The following is a 19801-nucleotide window of genomic DNA, read 5'->3' as shown; positions in this document are numbered from 1 at the left end:
ATTTGCATTTCTTCTTCCACTAAAGAGGATCGGGAGTATAATCTCAGCCTTATCCTGATTTATACTTTATAGGAACATTTGTAAAAGAACATAAATACTATTACTGCAATTTTGTGTCATATTCTATGTGTATTTTTTTTGCTGCTTCTTACTAGTGCTTCCCAGTTTCATCTGCTTACTGCTTTCCTCGTGAAAGAAATGAGAATTTTGATATAAAATATTACATCAAATACACCTGTGAACATGCACTCCTGTTTCCTAGATTTTAGAAAATAAAGAGATGTTTCCAAGCTTCTGCTTTGCTACAGAGAGAGGGGATAAACAGCTTTGGTTAATATCTTTAAAAGTGCTGATAGACATAAAATTGTGAGCTGCATTCCTGCTTCTTTCATACATTATAAGGCAGGTGAAGGGTACTCAGGAACAGAAGAAAATGGAATTAGAGGAATAGGGTTGCTTGGCAGGGTAACTAGAAAAGTCCTGGGCTTGGAGTTGGTAATAATACTAGAATTAATGTAACTAACCATATTGCTATAGTCTGCAACTGTGAAAAGGGTTCTGGAAAAAAGGGAAGGGTTGTGTATGTTTTTTAAATATAGTGACAGTTTATTTCCTAAGATTGCTGTTGGAGCAGAAACCATATTTCACATTAATATCACTTAATATGTTATTCATTGCCCTGGGCTGTAGAAATGAACAGTGAATTAGGTCATGGTGAATAAATACCTATCAGTGTCCATCAAATGGCATTCCTCATCTCTTTTCCCTCTTTCTTCGTTTCATGTGGTATCAAAATCTCATTCTGTTGTTCATCAGGCAGTACATGACAGAGCAAAGCTTTCTGGGGGCAGCTATAAATATATAGCTCCCATTACAGCTAGAGTCAACCTCAATATAAACAGTAAGGCTGATGTAAATCCCTCTCATTTTGATGAGGTATGTGCTGCATTTGGTCAAATGGGCACGTTTTAAATGACCCTGAACTAATTACCTCTCAATGACATGGCATAAGGCCAAACCAAGGCCAGCTCAAGCTGCTGGAGCTGAGGGGTCTTCGCACTGCACCCAGGTCCATCACTCCTTCTCCCTCCCCCTGCCTACAGGGCGACCAGGACTGATTTTATGCTGGCTTACAAACAATGGTTACTGAAGCTGCTCATCAGCAACTTGATAGTTGCTCAGTCCTTATTTTTTTTAGAAAATGATCCCATTTGCTTTTTTATCTCATGTCCTTCGCCTCAGATAGTTGTTGATATACTGCTACTTCGATATACATTGACATATGGCTCCTGAAGTACTAAATAAGTGATTCAGGCTGCTGCAACTGTTAGTTTGTAGCCTACAGAAACAACCTTAGCTCCCAATGACGCCCAGGCTGTGTGCAGGTGACACCCTCCATTGCGCAAGAGACAACTCCTCAGACCTTGGCTCTACTGGATAATGGAGGCTTAGCAATCTGCCACATCAAAACCTGCCCAGAGTATCACAATTAATGGGATGGTGGAGTGTTTTAATGGTAATTAGGGACCTGTAGCATTGTTCAGGTTTTTAAATCATATTTACAGCAATTCTTTTAACAAATACCTGTTACAGTCACGAGGGCAAGATTGGTGGCCTGCATTTAGCCATGCAAAAGTGTTGTATGACTTTATTGACCACTGACATCTGTCCCAGGCTCACTGCTGGCCCCATAGCTGCCGTGTTGCCTTCAGTGAAAGTGTGGTGTGTGCCTGGCACTGACCATCAGAAATAGAATTCACCAGGGACTGCCAATGAAAGAAGCAAACAGAGGTCTCTATAGAAAGTTTTCTGGGAAAACGGAGATTTATGCTGGCAACCAGGATTAAAAAGGAAAAACTGGCTTCTTTTCTGTGTGATATTTCAGTCAGCAGGTGAGGGAATGCTGCCCTTTTGCTGTCTGGCTGGAATGACAACTAGTTTTGGCTATACAGTTTCCCAATAGGGAAAATTCACTGTGAATGTCTAGTATAGAGACCTGTTACTATTTTAGGGGAATGCCCTGAAGGCCTCCACCTTGTCCCTTCTATTTATGCATTTATACTGCTTTAGTTAAGACTGTGACGGCACTTCTGTCATTGCTACTGTATTTTTCAGAGGCTGTGGGATGTTTTTAACACTGTAATGTGGTCATAAAAATGTGCTTTGGGCTGCAACCTGTGTTACAAGATCTGAGCCAAGAAGCAGACTCATTTGACCAAATTAAGCCTTCCCATCCCAAGTAGCTGAAGTTTTTTGAAGTTATACATGTGCAAAGCATGAATACATTTTACTGAATGGGGTAAAATATTGCTGGACTACCTTTGAGCAGGAGCTCCTAGCAGTGCAGGGGAATACAGAGGAGCATGCATGCAGTCACTGAAGAGAGGTGTCTGCCTTTCTCTGGTGCCAGGAAGACAGTCAAAAATCAGCATCGTGCTGACAATATAGTGTCACTGAGCACTAGACTAAAAAGCTGAGCAACGATTAACTCAGTCCAAGGCTGATGGGAAGAACATTAATGTTGGTAGTATATTTAGACAGGTAGGATCATGGTCTTCCCTATATGTATGTTTTGTGAGACATAAGAGGTCTGTGCTGATGGCATCTGACTTGGCTTTACTTCATTCATTTGGTGCAGACAGTTTCTAGCTGTGCTTATGGGGTGCACTTCCTGCCTGAAACATAGAGTAAATATCTGTATTATTCAGGCAGGAATTTCACTTTTGCTAAGGCAAGTGTTTTAATAAAGAAAGCGAAAATCATCTTTTGCCTCAGCCACAAAGGCCCTATTTTTAAAAAGCATGTGGGCAAACTGACAAGAGAGAAATGATCAGTAAGTTGAAGTGAATCAAAGCAAGATGTGAAGACAACATGAGTAAACTACAGCACATTAAACGTCCATGTGGCTGTTTTTGCTCAGAAAATAAATGTCCTTAACTGGTTGTGCCTTAATTCTCAAAGATACTCAACATATAAATGCTGACTTTATAAACTTAATTCATGCACCCAACCTCCTCTGGGTGTCTTTGTGCAGATAAGCCCTAGTGAACACAGCTAGTGACCCCTTTGCAAGTTAAGCTGGATCTCTGCAGATGCTTCTGTCAAACTGACACTTCTTTTTATTTAAACTATACTCAGATAAAGACTCAAACCTTCTACCTAGGCAAAGTTTCCTCCGAATTTTAAAGAAGGACCGATCCAGACTTCAGATCGTTGTCTCCAGAATAAGAAGTTTTTCTTTTTTGGTGGTGAGAGTCCTAGGGTGGCTGGGTCAGTGGCTGTAAGAATGATTAGAAGTAGGAAATTGGATTACAGACTTAAATAATGAGGTTGATAATGCTACCCAGTAAATAAAGTTGATGGAAAAAGCTGGAATGTTGCACTGAAAAAAACCCAAGGTAAGTGTTCAAGGTAAGAGACAGATTCATGTTCCCCTTCATTAAAAAAAAAAAAAACAAACTAGATTTATTCAGAATTTGCAGATATTGTACAAGAATCAGCTGTTTTAGGGGGGAAAGTTTAAGTTTTGCTTATGGCATGCTAAAATAGTTGGATGTTTATAAAGAATTCTCTCTTTCCTGAACATGGGCAAACATAGTATTAGCCAGCAACTACAGCTCCCAGGGTGGTGTGCAGGAGGGAGCCCCAACACCTAAGTCACCCCTGAAAATATATAGTCACACTTCAAGCCCATCTCCTGACTGAATAAAGACAGATTCCACTGATTCCACCCCGACAGGCTGGAGCAACCCAAGGTCAAAACAGGACAGGGAATAAGTGGTAAAGTTAGCCATGAAGCAGAGTGGTAAATGAAGGTCTAGTGGGTGTAAGGTTCATGTTTACTCAATACCATTTACAGAAGGTTGTGTTATTTAACGTGACACACTGCATAACCTCTTTTATTGTGAAAGGGATGCTGGAGATAGTTACATTTTATTTACAATAATTTATGCTAGCATGCAGCATCTCAGCAGTCTTTTCTACAAAACATCTGAGGGTCTGAACAATTTTTATCATCCATGGAATTATCTGGGGTGCACAAAACATACAAGAAGATGGTGATTAAAGCTGGGGTAGCTCTAGCTGACAAATACATTACAGATAAATTGGTATTACCGCCCATTGTCTAAAGCCACTGGACACTAGGTTTGGCAGACTGATTTGACTATGTTATTTTGTCTTTTCCCATGGATAATTTTTATCTCCTCTTGCTTCAAAAGCTAACTCCCTTCCTTTGAAGGACGGTAAGCTTGACAGGGTTCAAGCTAAGCTTCTTGAACTTAAATCCAGCATGGTTATCCCCTGACTGAATCAGCTTTAACTTGAATTGTGTGTCTCTAATTTCACACCATTTCAATTATACTCCACAGCAGTTGAGGACTATGTGAATTCTAGTGCTAAATTTAATCAAGTGCTCCTCCAAGGTGGAAGGGAACACATCTTTGGAATTAATGGAAAGAGACAAATGAAATCAGTCACCGGGATCTCGGTTCTGTCCACTCTGCACCAGAGGACGTTCCAGAGAAAAGACCTTCAGTAGCAACTGGAGCCTGAAGTCTGATAATGTGAGAACTTAAAACTGCAAGGTATGAAACCTATGAAGAATGGTACACTTCATCTGGAATGTAGAATCAACAAGAATTTAATAAGTTAATCAGATCATCACCATTCGAGTGCACATAAATTTGAATTGTTTCTCCATTATGAAGTGCTTGTCTGTAAATTATTGCAGAGAAAGCCATTTTCAAATTAATATTTGAGCTATTAGAAAATACAAAGGGTATTTTCATTAATTGGAGGCAGCTTTACTTCCTCTCTCTTTATCATTACCTTTGTTACCCAGAATCAGTTTAGCGCTCAGATTTATTGATGTGTATGATTCAGTGGCATTATTTGTTTAGAATTTGTCCTATACCTGGTGGAATAAACTCATTAAGTGTAAATGAATAGTTATGTAGCCATCATCTAAAATGAGTCACTGCAGTTCTCTGAAGTCATTACAGTGCCTTTGAACACAGCTGGAAAGAAAGCCTCTGTGAAGGTTACAGCTTCCCTCTCAGAGTTTAACCACCATTAATTTTCATCCGTTCCTTGGAATGGCTTCTTGTTTACAGACAGTGAGACTCATTCTTCAGCAGAAGACCGGGGGTCCCTCTACTACCTGAGAACGTATCAAAACCGCCAGCAAAACATTCTGTATTTCTGCTGCCACAATGCATTTGTTTTCACAGTACATAGAAGCTGGGATTCAGAAAGAACAACACTGTTTGGGAAAATAGCTGCTTTGAAATCATCAGTTTTAGAGATAAAAATGAGATGTGTGTCTTCTACAGCTGACAGACTTCCTGCCACTGCATGACAAAGGAGGGCTTGCAGATTGCAGGACACACTGTGTAGGAGCTTTGTTTCAGTAAAACTGCCCACAAGGACAAGAATTCCTCATTTTAGGTTAGAATTCCTTGAAGGGAATGTACTGTATGAAATTAAGGCTGGCTTGAGCATGGGCCTCTCTTTTTGAAGAAATAAATGTCTCCATAAACTTTGCCTACCTGTTTGGATGTTTCACAATACAGCTAAACTGAACTATAATACTCATACTACCTTAAGCACCTATTTTGATGTCCAGTATGAGAGAGACTTGTAAAGTGCTAGCAGTAACATGATACACCACCAGGGAACAAAGGACTCCTACTCACTTTTTACTGACAATTGGAATTTAAGGCAAATCTGTATAAACTAATACAACCTGTTTCAAAGCCAAAATGCATCACACTGCATTCAGCACAAGGTTTTTGAAAATACTATTGCTCGAGAGTCGTTTCACTGAGAATGCTGTATGCTAGAAAAAGCATCAGCAAAAATCCCCGCTAAAACCGACAGTATCTAATCATCTTGCTCACAGCTACGAACAGCTCAGTCACTTAAGTTTTTCATCTAAACAGCCTTAATATATTGTGTAAGCATGCTGTCTGTGTCTCTCCTCCCTGATTTGCTCAAAGGCTGAGTTTATTTGTCACAAGGCCAGAGACATCTACAAAGGGAGTATCAGAAGTTTATGGCATTTAATATTGCCCTCAGGCCAATGCATTCCAAAATACACTGGACTCCCTCCACCTGTTTTCAGAATGCTTGTGGAGCGCAGGTATGGTCGTAACCTTCTGTGTTTACAGAAGATCTGACCCAATGGCCACAGAACTCAACAGGAGTTTTTCTTTCAAGTTCTGCGGGATTTCACATCATGCCTATGGTCGTGGTTATTTCACTTTAGACAACTTAACAGGAATTAGTTCTAATTTCTTTTCCTCTCATTATTTTTTTTATTATGATTTTCCCTGGCACAGGAATATAATTAAAGGTTCAGGGAGACATTTGAAATGCAACCAATGAGACATTTGATATAGCGCAAGTAAAGTTTGCTTCAATTAGGAATGCAGAATTATGTTACACAGCACATTAAATGGCACATTAGCAGATGTAAATGCTTCCATCAAATTAAAAATGGTTAGTTTTCTTGTTAGATTATTTTTTGTTACAGTAATTGTGCAGTTTTACAATTTTCAACAGCACACAGAGAACAGATCCAACTTTTCTTCTCTACTTGTGGGTTTTAGAAGTGGACAAATGTCGCTTTTCTGCCAGGAAACACGGGACAGCTGCATGCAATACAGCAGAGATAGGAAAGGTTCTTTCAAATCACACACATCATTCCCAGAAAAAATACTTAAAACTCTAAAATTCTGATTATTTTCATATGCATTGTGCAAACTTCTTCAAATATTACTTTTATACAGCAGCATCCATATTTTAGGAATTCATCATCTCCTGGAAGTAATAAACTGAAAAGCAGAGCAGTTGAAAAGGTATTTACAGGAGAAAGACAGCAATGTAAAACAGGTAACCTCAACTTGGTTAAAAAATGCTGAGTTATTCCCCAAAATGTTTTCTCAGAGAAAAACATTTCTGTAGAAAGGTAGCCCTCCGGTGCAGGACAGCAAAGCAGGAGTCGGGAGATCAATGCATAAGGTACTGCTGGAGCAGGAAGGGCTTGTTGCTCTGCCTCCATCTGCAGCAGATTATCTCAGCATAAATGCCAGGAGGTTTCTTTGTAGCAAAGCTGCATCTCAGAGAAACTGACCTCCCAGAGCCCTTTTGGATTCCACTGGCATTGCTGGGAGAGTACAGGAAGACAAGACGCCACTGAGTTGCAGAGATCTATTCTCTGCCCCATAATGGCACCTGGGACACACTTCCTAACCTGCCACCCTAGCTGCCCTATTGAGCCTAAAGAAGAATATTTGAACTCAACTTTCCACGGGGTAGGAGCTCAAAACCTGCTCATACGTCAGGTGATAACACTGCACCATGAGCCACCTGAGTTGATCACGTAGGCTTCTTTGGCTTCTGAAGGGCAAGGAGAGCATCCTCTTTCTGACCTGGTCCTGACAAAGCTTCCTTGTTGTTGAAGGTGCAATTAATTATTGCAGTTACTCAGAGACCACAGCTGAAGTCACTGGCCTTGGCAAAACACCATGTAGCAAGAACTCTGGAGCAGTCCCACACCTCAGGAAGGCTCCACCACAGGTGTCACCAAGTGCATCTCCTGCAGCAGTGAAGCTCCTTACCCCCTGGCCAGGCTCACCTGGGGAATGTTTCAGGTACTCAGCACTGACATGTACAGAGCATAAAAGCCAAGGCACAGCTCTCTGAATCTTTAGGGACAGGCTAGGTATGTAAGCTCCCTCTCTGTTGAACAGGGTCTGTTGGATGGTTACACGGTTCATGGTAGCCAGGACACTGGGCGATGCTCAGTATGTTACTGGGAAATGCTGAGGAAGCAGCCTTTCTGTAGATCCTGCCCCCCTGCAGTGTTGGTATTCTTGTAGACCAATTCAGGTCTATTAGATGTCTGAGACAGAAACTTGCAGCCTGGAACCATCTCCTGCCACCTGATCTTTGGCGGCATGAAGTGCAATCCCTTATCTGTAAGATTAGTGAGGTTCATGCTTGCTGCTTTTCCAGCCCTTCTGCTCTTGCATTCCCACCCATACTGCGGCCAGCATCAAGGGGAGTCAGAGACAGGGCTGTCCTACCAGTCTGTGTGGAACAGTCATGGTTCCTCTTGGCATCTCCATCTCCTTTTGACTTTGCAGTCCTCCAAGATTCCTCACATGGCCAAGGAATGGCGTAATATTTTCTGAGTTATTCATTCAGTCAGTCACCTTTGAATGAATTCACTGTACAAAGCATCTCGGCAATATTCTCCCATTTTTCTGGCAAATTTTATGTTCCTTTGCCTTGTAGCTGTCACTTAGAAATGAAAAGTAAACTCATTTTTTTTCAGAAAGATCATAAGAAAGTTTACATTTTCTGATTTGAAGACTTTTGATCTTAAGCAGAGGAAAAGCCCCAGCAAAACCATAGCTTTGCTCACGCACCTCATTCATGTCAGTGTGCAAAATTAGATCATTACAAGCTGCAGCAGCTTAATCTAGCAGCCTTTGAAACACAAAGGCTTCTGGCTCAAATGGAGTTAACAGAGTTTTTTTAAATTTTTTACCACTGCTCCCGTAATGTTTAAAGTCATTCACATTTCCACAGAGTGCTCACTGATGATTATGAGCAGTGAAGCTTTGGAACCAGTTATACCTGTGCTTCCATCTGTTGTTGCAGAAACCAACTCTATCATTGTTACTTTCTTGTTAATGGCCTACTTCTTGAACTCATTTAAGATACCTGTTCCCTTGCGCTCTTCTTCATCAATGGTGTCAGTGGAATAGCTGCTTTTATATTCAAACATCCTGAGCACAAAAATTGCCAGTTGAATTATGTCTGCCCAGGGTGTTGAGCTGGAGAGGAGAAAACACATTCATTTTCTACAGCTTGTAATGAACTGATTTTTCAGTTGTTGAGGCACATCATCTGTCAGCAACTCCTGGTTTGGGAGGATGGTTTTATATTCACTGGCATGTCATTAATGACAAACTTACTTATCTGTGGGTATCTGGGAAAGGATCCTGTATTCAGCCAGTTCTTGCTTTACTTGCATATTCCTGGTGAAAATGTGGTTTGTTCCAACAATATAACACCCACCAGGAGACTGTTCAATGGTATCTTTTTCCCTTTTCATGGATTTTGCAAACTGCAGTTGAGGACTATTCAAGAAGATGCTTCCTCTTCTCCTGCTGTTTGAAGTTTTTTTCTAGGTTACTTAGAACATTTTTGTGTGAACTGCAGTGATGCTTCACATTACCCTATTGCCCAGAGCAGCACTGCATGACATTTAAAACACAGAGACCTGGTTTTACCCATTATCAGCAAAACTCACGACCCCATGCTCTCTGAAAGTACAGTCCTTTCTCTCTCCCCCTCCCACCCCAGCTAAATTACTGAGGTCTCTATTTTTAAGCTCTTTTACTGAGCCCCAGGGTTTGTCCCCCTACCTCCTCTTTTCTCCATTGTCCCCAGTGGCTGAGCTTTTTTACCTTCTCCTCTTGGTGCTGCATGACTAGAAGACGGGTCCCGTTACATGCCCTCACCCCTCTGAATTGTGCTTGCTTCCAAAAAGGACAGAGCAGAGCCCAAAGCCAGGCAGGTGCAGGAACCACAACAAATATAAATCTGCAGTAGCCTCTGGTGGAGAAGGTGACTTGATGACATTCCTAGCTGGTCAAAAGGGCCCACATGCATGTTAGGCAATCCCCCCCCACACACACACACTTATGGCAGATGGATGTGGCATGGTGGAATTCAGAACTCACGGCTCTGCCTGGTGCTGAGCACTGCAGCTCCTAGATCACCACTCTCAATCACATCTTATCACATGATCAAAGATGTAGAAAGCAGGCAGGCGTAAGCAGGAAGACCATCAGCACTCACCAACCCCTTCAAACTGAAATGCAATCTGTTACTTTTACCTTCCTCCCACACCTTCATTAATGTCCTGTTTCTACTAAAGCAGAAAGGCAATACAACGGGAGAAGAGAGCTGGTGACCTGTTTTACATGGTGAGGGGACTACTGTTATATCCCAATTTACTTTTTGGACATGTTGATTTGCAGTGCGTGAGTAGACAGGAGCTGTCAATACTTTAATAGCTGATGGGGAAACTGGAGTGAGCTTTGCTGCCTGGAATATTCTAGCTGGGTAGCTGACAGCATTTCTTCTCTCCAGGCAACAATGACAGGAGCATTTTATGTGATCTCTCCTCTCTTTGCTTCCTTCAAAGCAAAGATGGTTGAAAGAAATAAGTGTGTGTGACAGATTACAGTAACGTGGTTAAGGCTTGTAATCAGTTTATATATTGTGGTGATATGTTAGTTGCAGTTACGTGGAAGTGGTGGCAATGGTGAAGTATTTTATGGACATTTGGTAAAATGTTTTGAAATAATAAAATTAAAAAAGCTATTAATGACTCATTCGTTTAGTACTGTCATTGTATACAAAGTAATGGCTATTACTTCGGTGTTTTTATTTTTGCATTTGAAAGCAGATATTTAATAACAAAGCTGGAATCAGTCCAAGTCAGATCATACGTGCAGTTAAAAAGCTACATAATAAAAGGCAGAGATAAGACCTTTCATTACAGATGTGCAATAGAAAGTCCTAAGGAAAAATGAAAAAATAATTTGATGTCTCTTCTGACCACCTTAATCCCCCTGTGGAGACTGTGCTTGTTTGACCTGATCTAACTAGGTTTAGCTCACTTTGTTGTTCCTGGAATCTATTACTCCAAATGCTAATACCGGTACATTCAGTTTATTGATACAACCTGCATCACAGTGACAAGAATACCTAGCTCTCACATCCTGCAGGTCATTTTTCTGTTTCTTATCCTGCTAGGTAGGCCTATTGTTTTCTGGTTTATTGTTGTAAACTTGGACTTCACAAATAGTATGAGTAATGCAATCAAAAAGAATTCATTGAAATGTCAGTTTTAAGGCAATAAACACTGAATATGCAATGACTTTTCCCTTGTGTATAGCAGTGCTATTATTTCCAAGAAGCAATGATAAACACAAATGAAAAGTGTCTTTAATCTCAGGTAGTCTTGTTCTTGTAAGTCAAAAACGTACTAAAAAAGCATTGCTCACATTTAAATTGGTTCCTATTCCAAAGAAGAGTTGGGCATGTTTTTTCTACATTTCTTAGGGCCTGAATGATATGGGAATAGCCTAGCAGCCAAGATTCCTACTCCCTGGGCAGGAGCCATGGCTGCTGAACCCATCTGCAGAGGGTAAGTGGCAAGGCTGTGCTTTCTTTCCCAGTAGCTATATTTTTTAAACACAGTTTGGGCACTCTGTAAAACCCTTCCGCTCCTGTGATGGGTGAGGTTGGGACCTTTCTTGGGAAGACTCTCTGAGATAGTCTTGTCTGCCTGAAGTCAATCACTTGTGTCTCAAAGGTACAACACCAGCCAGTAAACCCACCCTTGCTAATGCATAGGGTGCACTTGACTTTTCCTCTGGATTAGCTGCTGAATCTGCAAAAAGTGGTCCACAGGCTGCTCCAGAAATGAAGGCTTGTGGGTGGGAGGTAAATCTGAACCTCTGGCATAACCCTGGTGCTACTTTGGCACATCAGGTTGGATGTGAGGACCCAGTGGGTCCATACAGAGTGGTCCAGCCAGCTGCAGGGTGCTCCAGCCTAGCTCCAAACTGTCTAGTTCAGCACAGCAAATTAAAAAAAAACCCACACAACTAGCTAGAATAGGGTTTGGCCAGACAGTTAGCTTGTACAATTCTCAAGTTGTTAAATTGCTTCAAGTAACTGGGTGAAGTCCTTCAGGTTTTGGACCAGGTAAGCATGCTGAATTGAATCAAAGGAGCAACCAGTGCAGACAGATATAGGCATCTGTGAGCTTGGAGAAACACCCCATTTTCTTTGTTACTTTTTGGAGGAGAAAATTCTTATCTGCAATGATTCTGCACCTTTGGGCTTCACAGTTAAGCTATAGAAAGAATAACAGTGCATGGAGAAACAGCAAGGGTCAATTCTGGATTTATATTACTTTTTGATTCCGAAATGGCACAGTAGCTAGTAGTAACTTAGAAGTTACCAAAATCACAAAGAGTTTTTGTAAGCTTTTTCTGCATTGAAGATGAAGGTGTTTTAAAAAACTTGCCTTATACAGTATTCCTGTACTCGTGTACAGGGCTTGAAAGACTGCTCAAGCTATCGACCATCTTCATAATGCTAATGACTATTAGAAAGACCAAATAGCTCCATTTATTACATTTGGTCAGGTTGTAAATATGTACATCCAAGAAGGATGACAGGCAATTCGGTAAATTAATGGTGATTGGGTTAATTTTGCAGTGTTTACTTTTTTTCAGTTCATCATAACGCTGTACAGCATTATACATAATTCCCTGTGGAAGGTACCAATCTCTTAGTATTCCATTTCTTTACCCATTCTTAGTTGTAGACACTTAGTGAAAATAATAATAATTAAAAAAGCCAGCAATATCCTTCACCATCCCACTGAAAATTAATAATCTCAGGAAGTCTGTACTCAACCTGACACAGCAAGCAATGCAAATGTGGTACAAAGTCTATCTTTACATTTATTTGCAAATGCATATAGATATGCTTCATATAAATTAATCCTCTATTTCATTATAAGGAAGGAATTATGTCTGTGGTCAAAAGGGTGGGGTACAGTTAATCTGATTTAGCACAGCATGTGAAAAATTAATTGAAAGTCAGAACTGCATAGTGTTTATTTTAAAGTAATTTCACACCAGCTCAGGATTAGCATGGTAACAGGTGACAATAGGTCATTACTATGTTAATTGAAAGGCAGCATGCTTTTGTAAAAAAAAAAAAAAAAAAAAGTGTAGACACAAAATGAAATGAAAAGGAAAAAATATTAAAATGCAGTATTTTATCTAGGATTGGGCTGTAGTTCTGTGGGACATGTCCTAGGGAGAAAATATCTTCTCAAAAGAGCTCACTGGCTTTTTGGTGATAACCTTGCATTGTTCACCATGCCATGAAGCATGGCAGATGCTCATGCGCGGCCCCCGCACTGGTGAAGGTGGCTGCCTCTTTCCACAAGAGCAGGCTGCATCTCCAAAACAGTGGCCTGACACCTTCAGCCAGCTGGCACTGCTCACCGGCCCAGGCACGTGGAGGCGAAGGCAGGCACGAGGGAAGGGAAGCTCATGGATTTACCTGGCTTGCCCAGAGTCAGTGTGGGCCCAGACAAAGCCGTTGGGAGCTGTGAGGTTTTGCAGCAGTGTTTAACAGAAGAGAAAACTCTGGTTTTGTTCTTTGATGAGAGCATTAATAAAATAAAAATACTTCCAAACCACCAATGGAAAATAGCCTGTCACTTCGATAGCAAGCTGAAGGGTGACGCTGGGGCAAGCTCATCCTTCCACTTGAGCTGCAATGCCATTATCCTGGCTCTGAATCTGACGGTGCCACAGTGCTCAGCGGCGCTCCTATTGTGTGGTTTGACAGACACGGATGTGTAGGCATTTCCCATTATACGCTGCGACCTGAGTAAGCAGTCCTGAGCTGCCAGCTTCAGCTCATTGAAAGAAATCAGGAAACTATTTTTTCCCATTTTATTTGCATAATAGCAAAAGGTGTTAAATCAATTTTGGGGGCAGAGATCATTCTACAGGTCCTTCAGTTGACAGAATACAAAGGGCACAATATGCACTTGTGTGTAGGTGAGCAAGATGGAAAGAACTCTGTATTAACTGCAGTCACCACAAAAGGGCCTTTGCTAATGGCGTGTAATAATTTAAACAAGGTTCCTTTCTGAAACAAAAATAATGTGCCTGTGTAATGAAGGTAGCTGCCTTGCTCCAAGTAAATGGAAATTCAGAGGCACAGCTGAGACCTGAAAATGGAAAATTCTGGGTTTATTTCATGGAAGAAGAATTTAACCTCTTCAGATACCCTCACGAAGCCTGGTATATGAACTGATGAGGAATGTGACCTTTCTGCTCACCCTGCTTCAGAAAAGTTTACAATCCAGCCTGACACAATCTGTTGTAATATGTTAATTTTGTTGCAGTTCTGCCACAAATACTAAGGATGATCCCTGAGACCTTTACATCCCAGAATAGAATCCTTCCAGACTTCGCTCTCATCTCAAAACATCCTGATTAAGGTGCCTACATATCTCGTAAAGGTCAAAAGAAAGGAAAAGTGTAAATGTTCTTTGATTACTTACTACTAAGGAAAGAGCTCAGGCAGAATACGATGCCCTTGCATTCAGCGTGTGGCACAGTGTGATGTGGTCTGCTGAGATTGACACCAATAGAGAAACACTGATCCTGACCAGATCACAGATCATTGTCTGCAAATCCAAACTGCTGCAGAGCTGAGGTAATAATACAAGTTCTCCTGTGGGTAGATGGGATAAGAGCCTGCTCACCAGTCATACAAAAAAGCAATATAATGAAATATTTGCACATCCCCAGGAGGAAAACCTCTCAAGATAGTTCAGGCACAACATCAGAACATGGCCTCAGGCCTGACTATGGCCAGGAGAAATTATTTTCCTGATGGTAAGAGTAGTGAAGCAGAAGAGTAAACGATCAGTTTCACCTCTACAAATACAACATTTTAAAAACTGTATTAGGGCTGGTGGTTTCTTTTGTGACCATAAGATAATTATTGCTCAATAGCAGCGTCCAAGCTTATTTTTAATGGTTTGTCACGTCTTTGCAGCTCAGTTATAGTAAGTAAAAATCCCGAGCAGCCCACTCAGGCATTTGCAACATGCACCTCCACTCCACAGCTACTTGTTCCCTGCAGCCAGCTCGCGTTGTACGGACCTGCCTCAGCCCAGTGGAATGATAAGCAGCAGCACTGCACCCTGCTCACCCCGCTGCCCCAGCTCAGCACCCTCAGGCCGAGGCGCTGGGCCACCCACTGCATGGCTCTTCCCCTGGGGACTGCTAAGAAGGCACAACCGGCAGGTGCCTTCCCTTTGGGCTGCTGGGACGAGGGCTGCTTTCTGGCCAACAGGCAGACAGCACGCAATCGCTACAGGCAAGAGCAGAGCCAAGGGACTTTGAGACAACACTGGCACCGCTACCGCTTCAAAGTGGCACTGATTCCCCTTCCCACGTGTTCTCCTTTTTTGCTCTCCATTTAGTTAAAACAAGGGGTGAGGGGTGGGGGGAGAAAAAGAAGAAAATGGCCGTACTCTCAAGCCAAAAAGACAGAGTGGCAGGAAGAGCATATTATAAATGTGCTGGCAAAACTGAAGAGACAAAACAGGGGAAACCTGCGTATGAAGCTGCAGCAAATGTAATCTCAAAATGTTTTCAGAAGTAATTTTTCCCTGTTCATTTGTTCTCGGCTGTCTCTGTTGTTTACTCTGCTGTTCTGTGGTCTTTAGCAATAACAGTTCAATTTAAAGTCTGTGCAGAAAGGATTCTGTCTCCTCACCTTTCTGTACAGCTCAAGGATAGCTTACACAGCCCTGTTATGGCTTTGCCCTTTCTGGATAAGGAATATGTTGATTTGGTTTCAGCTCATTAACCCTCTAAGGAATCCCTTCCAGCTTAGCTGTCTGCGAGGCTGGAGTCATCCATACTTCAGGATGAGGGTTTTTTTTCCTCTGATTTTCTAAAAGAGTGTCCCAAAAGGTGCAGACACTACGAAGAAGCCCAAGGAGCTGCAGGTTTTACTTCATGGGAAATAAGCATCCCCTGTTAGGATAAGGAAATTTTGTGTGTTGCATTTGGTGTTCTGGGATTCATAAAGGTTATCGGTCAGGCATATATAATAAAAGTTCTTCCTGCTTTTCCTGGCATGCATGGGGAAGATGGGAGTGTTATCAGCCTGACATTTCTGTCAGAACTGGTATTTGAACCACTGGATGATTCTGACAAATGCCACTGCTGTCATCTGCTGCTCAGTTTTAATTATATCTGACTGAGGCTTTCAGTGGCAGCAAGCAGAAAACTTAATTAGTTGGTTTAAATGCTGATCTTCAGAGTTTGAAGAATCCAAACAGCTTTGCAGCATTTCTGCATGGAGGCTGCCATTTTCAGTCAGATGATGCAAGTCAGAAGAATTAATGGTCCCACTCATAGGAAGGGAAAACAGAGAAAGACTTACAGGAATATACGTCAACAAACCCCACCATTTTTGTACATGACATGTCAGCGAGGCAACCTTGTGTCTAAGAAAATGCTGCGCTGGCTCACAGGTGGGTCTCAGACAAATGGTAGCAGAATGCAGGCAAAAGATTGGGTGCTCCTGGGAACATACAGCAGATGAACATCTGTTACCTTAAACAGAACGTATACATTTATTCTACAGTGGACTGCAAGCACTGCACTATTTGGAAAGACTGAGAGGCTGGCATTTTCTCACACACCAATGCACTGTTCAAACAAGCTGCTTAAAAGAAGATTGCATTACCAATTTATACCACCTCTGTGTTTGCTTTCAGAGTGTTAATATGATTATATTTCTACTCTATATCCTGGAAAAACAAGCATTAGTAAGATGCAATGTCAAACTGCTAATATGATGCAATTAGTTAACATTATGTTCACATACTGGTTGCAGGTTGCCTGTGGGGAAAAAAAAAAACAAAACCAAACCACCCTGAAAATACATTGTTTTGTTCCAGAAGCCCCAGGACTATGCGTTTGGGGACTTAATTCAACCATCCTTGTGGAGATATGGACTGGGATAAGACGGGCTTTGCTTGTTGATGAGGTCACATGCTCTGGAACGGTGCTGCCAGTATCCTTCAGTATACTGCTGAATTTCATCTTTTGAAAGGAATAGGCTGGATTTCATACAGAAAATGTGACAAAAGCTCTGTGTGTGTGAGCTGCAGTCAGGAACCAAAGCACTTGATGACTTATACAGCCCACAGGACTGACTGGCTCTTGTTGCTTTCACCTGCACACACAAGCTTTGTGCTTGTAATTTATCACTGATCATAGAATCGTAGAATCACTGAGGCTGGAAGGCACCTCTGGAGCTCACCTCATCCAACACGCTGCTCACAGTGGGGTCAGCTACAGCAGGTTGCTCATGGATGTGTTCGGTCATGTTTTGAGTATCTCCAAGGCTGGAGACTTCCTGACCTCTTTGGGCAACCTGCGCCAGTGTTTCACCACCCACATCATAAACAGGTGGGTTTTTTTGTTGTTTCCACCCACCCCACCCCTCCCGTTTAGATAGGTTTTCCTGTATTTCAAATTTTGGTCACTGCCTGTTATTCTGTTTCTGAGCCCCACTGAGAGGGATCGATCTGATTCCATCTTCCCTCCCATCGGATATTTATACACATCGATTCGATCCCCCTGAGACTTCTCTTCCCAGGCTGGATTGCCACAGGTGTCTCAGCCTCTCTTCTTATGACAGCTGGTCCAGACCCTAAATCATGTTTGTGGCCCTTCACTAGACCCAGTCCAGCATGTCCATGTCTGTCTTGTGTGGGCAAGCCCAGGACTGGATACAGCACTTTCCGTTGATGCAGTCAGGCTCGTGTTCAACTTGGTGTCCAGCAGGAAAGTCAGGTGCTTTTCAGCAAAGCTGTTTTCCAGCCAGTTGGCCCCCAGTATATACTGGTGCAGGGGGTTATTCCTTCCCACATGCAGGGAGGTGCCTGTTGGCCCATTTCTCCAGCCTGCCCAGGTGCCTCTGAACGGCAACACAACCAGCTGGTGTGTCATCCACTCTTCCCAGTTTTGTATCCTTTCAAACTTGCTGAGGGTACACTCTGCCACATTGGCCAGGTCATGAATGAAGAGGTTAAACAGAGAATGGGCAGAAAAAAACTGTCTACACTAAAGTGCAACAAGGCTTCCAGAGGAGCTGGACAGTAAAATGGTTGCATAGCCCAAGTGTCTTGCTGAGACTCCCAGGACGCTGTGAATCTCCTTTCCTTTTAAACACACTCATGTAAATGGCAATATCTTATTTCTGCAAAAGCCTCTTGTCCCTTTGCTTGATGATGGCTGCAGCGTTTGCAGTACAGACTCAGCCTTTTGGCTGAGTTGTCATTCTCCATCATCCAGATAACACAGTTAGTTCTGTATTATAGACCCATTATTTGACACTGAAGATACCTGGTTAATATATTAGCTAAAGGGATGCTGAGAATAGTCTGATGCCTTTAGCAGGAAATATTGGATGCTTTTGTCTTTGAAAAGTCCCACTGGTCTTTCCTGTGTGAATGGCTGTAAATTGCTTACTGGAACTCAAATGCCACTTTTTGTCCAATCCTTTCTTGAGTTTACCCAGGAGGTACATAGCAGCGGTTGATTAATTTGCTTGGTGTTGCTCTCTGTCTAAAAGAGACACATGACTCTCTCAGCATATGCATTCAGGAGCCTTTAAAAACAGTGGAAAAAAAGGTTTTCATACCTAGTTACCTGTTGTCCATACCTTTTCTGAAAGACATTAACATAATTTAAGACAGACTTTTTTTTCACTCTGCTAAAGCTATGTACAAGTTAGAGGCCCAATCTGAATTAGCTGGACAAATGTCCTCCACAGGATACCTTTCCTGAAGAGGGAAACCAGCTGTCTTTTGGAGATGTCTCCTCTCTATTCCTGGAGCTAACATAAACTCTTAACCTAGACGACTAATTTAACAGACAGGTGAGGTAATGCACACTGAAACCTGCAAAAGTTTTCAATAATTTTCTCCCTTTAGGCAAAACCTTCTTTTAATTTTGGGGGCCAGAAAAATCCTGAGGAGCATCTTGGTTTTGGAGAATCCAGAGATGATGATACTGACAAAGCAAGATACAAGAAAAGGAGACTACCTGTGATTTCCTTTAGAAATTTTGTCTCTTTCCCAAGCCTTTCCAAGGCACCCAGTAAACATCCACTTGTCTGGGAGTGGGAGCCACTTTGGATCCACTTTCATTCCTCAGTCAATGTGAGTGCAAAAAACAGAGTGGATTTTGTTCCTTTTCATACCAGCAAAAATGGTGAGGCATTCAACCTTGCGTTGAAAACTGAGATGAGGTGAAATATGAGACATTCTGTAAATATAAACCCTTTAAAATAAAATTATACAGATGACATAAAAGTATAAAAATTGTTACTGACATGAATAATTCGCTAACTATTGCATGGTATAAGTCACCAACTAATGTGTATTACGTGCCATTTAATAGTGGATGTATCTGAAGAAATATGGAAATTAGAATACTTTAATAACTTTCTATATGAAAGATGATGAGACTGCCTAAATGATTAAGAGGAAGATATGTTGTAATGAACTAAAGCCACTCGAGTGTAAGGTAATTTTAATTCAAATCTCCATCTGCTTATGTATAATTAAGACTCATTTAACAAGTTAATGCCTAACAGAGAGAACTGATAAGTTTGGTATTAAAGAGCTTAAGAGAAGTAAATTAAACTGTCGAGTTTGAGGAGCTTTCATTTGAATTCCCTGTACCTGAACCAAAACACAATCTTCCAGGTGCATTTCTTTACCCTGACCATGCAGCCAGGTCCCACACTAGGGGAGAAAAAGGAGTTGACAAAACAGAATAACCTTGTCTTTTTTTCATTTTTTGATATAATGTCAGTTCAGGAGTTTGACAGCATCTTTGCTGACATGAATATTTATACTGTTCAACCTGCTCACTATATAGCACTTTATACACCATTAAGAAGACACTTTGCATGCCATCAAAAATATTTATGCATTGCAGAGATTGCCAGTGGGGTTAAATAACCTATGAAAATAAAAGGGTTGCCTTTGATGTGCAAAAAAAGTAATATTTTGATCTGTGGTGAATTTTATGTGGTATTCACTCGCTTAACTTCCTATTTCATTCTTTCTTCAAAT

General features: G+C 41.5%; 1 long non-coding RNA gene across 1 annotated transcript in view; it reads left to right on the top strand.

Annotated features, from left to right (window-relative positions):
• LOC308065762 overlaps positions 1-19801 on the top strand; it is a 541432-nt gene that overhangs the window by 98905 nt on the left and 422726 nt on the right. The gene's annotated exons all lie outside the window — the stretch shown is intronic.

This window comes from Falco punctatus, assembly GCF_963210335.1.
Source record: "Falco punctatus genome assembly, chromosome: 6".
NCBI lineage: Eukaryota > Metazoa > Chordata > Aves > Falconiformes > Falconidae > Falco > Falco punctatus.
The sequence above is the reverse complement of the archived record's forward strand: the minus strand, read 5'-3'. Positions and strand labels throughout refer to the sequence as shown.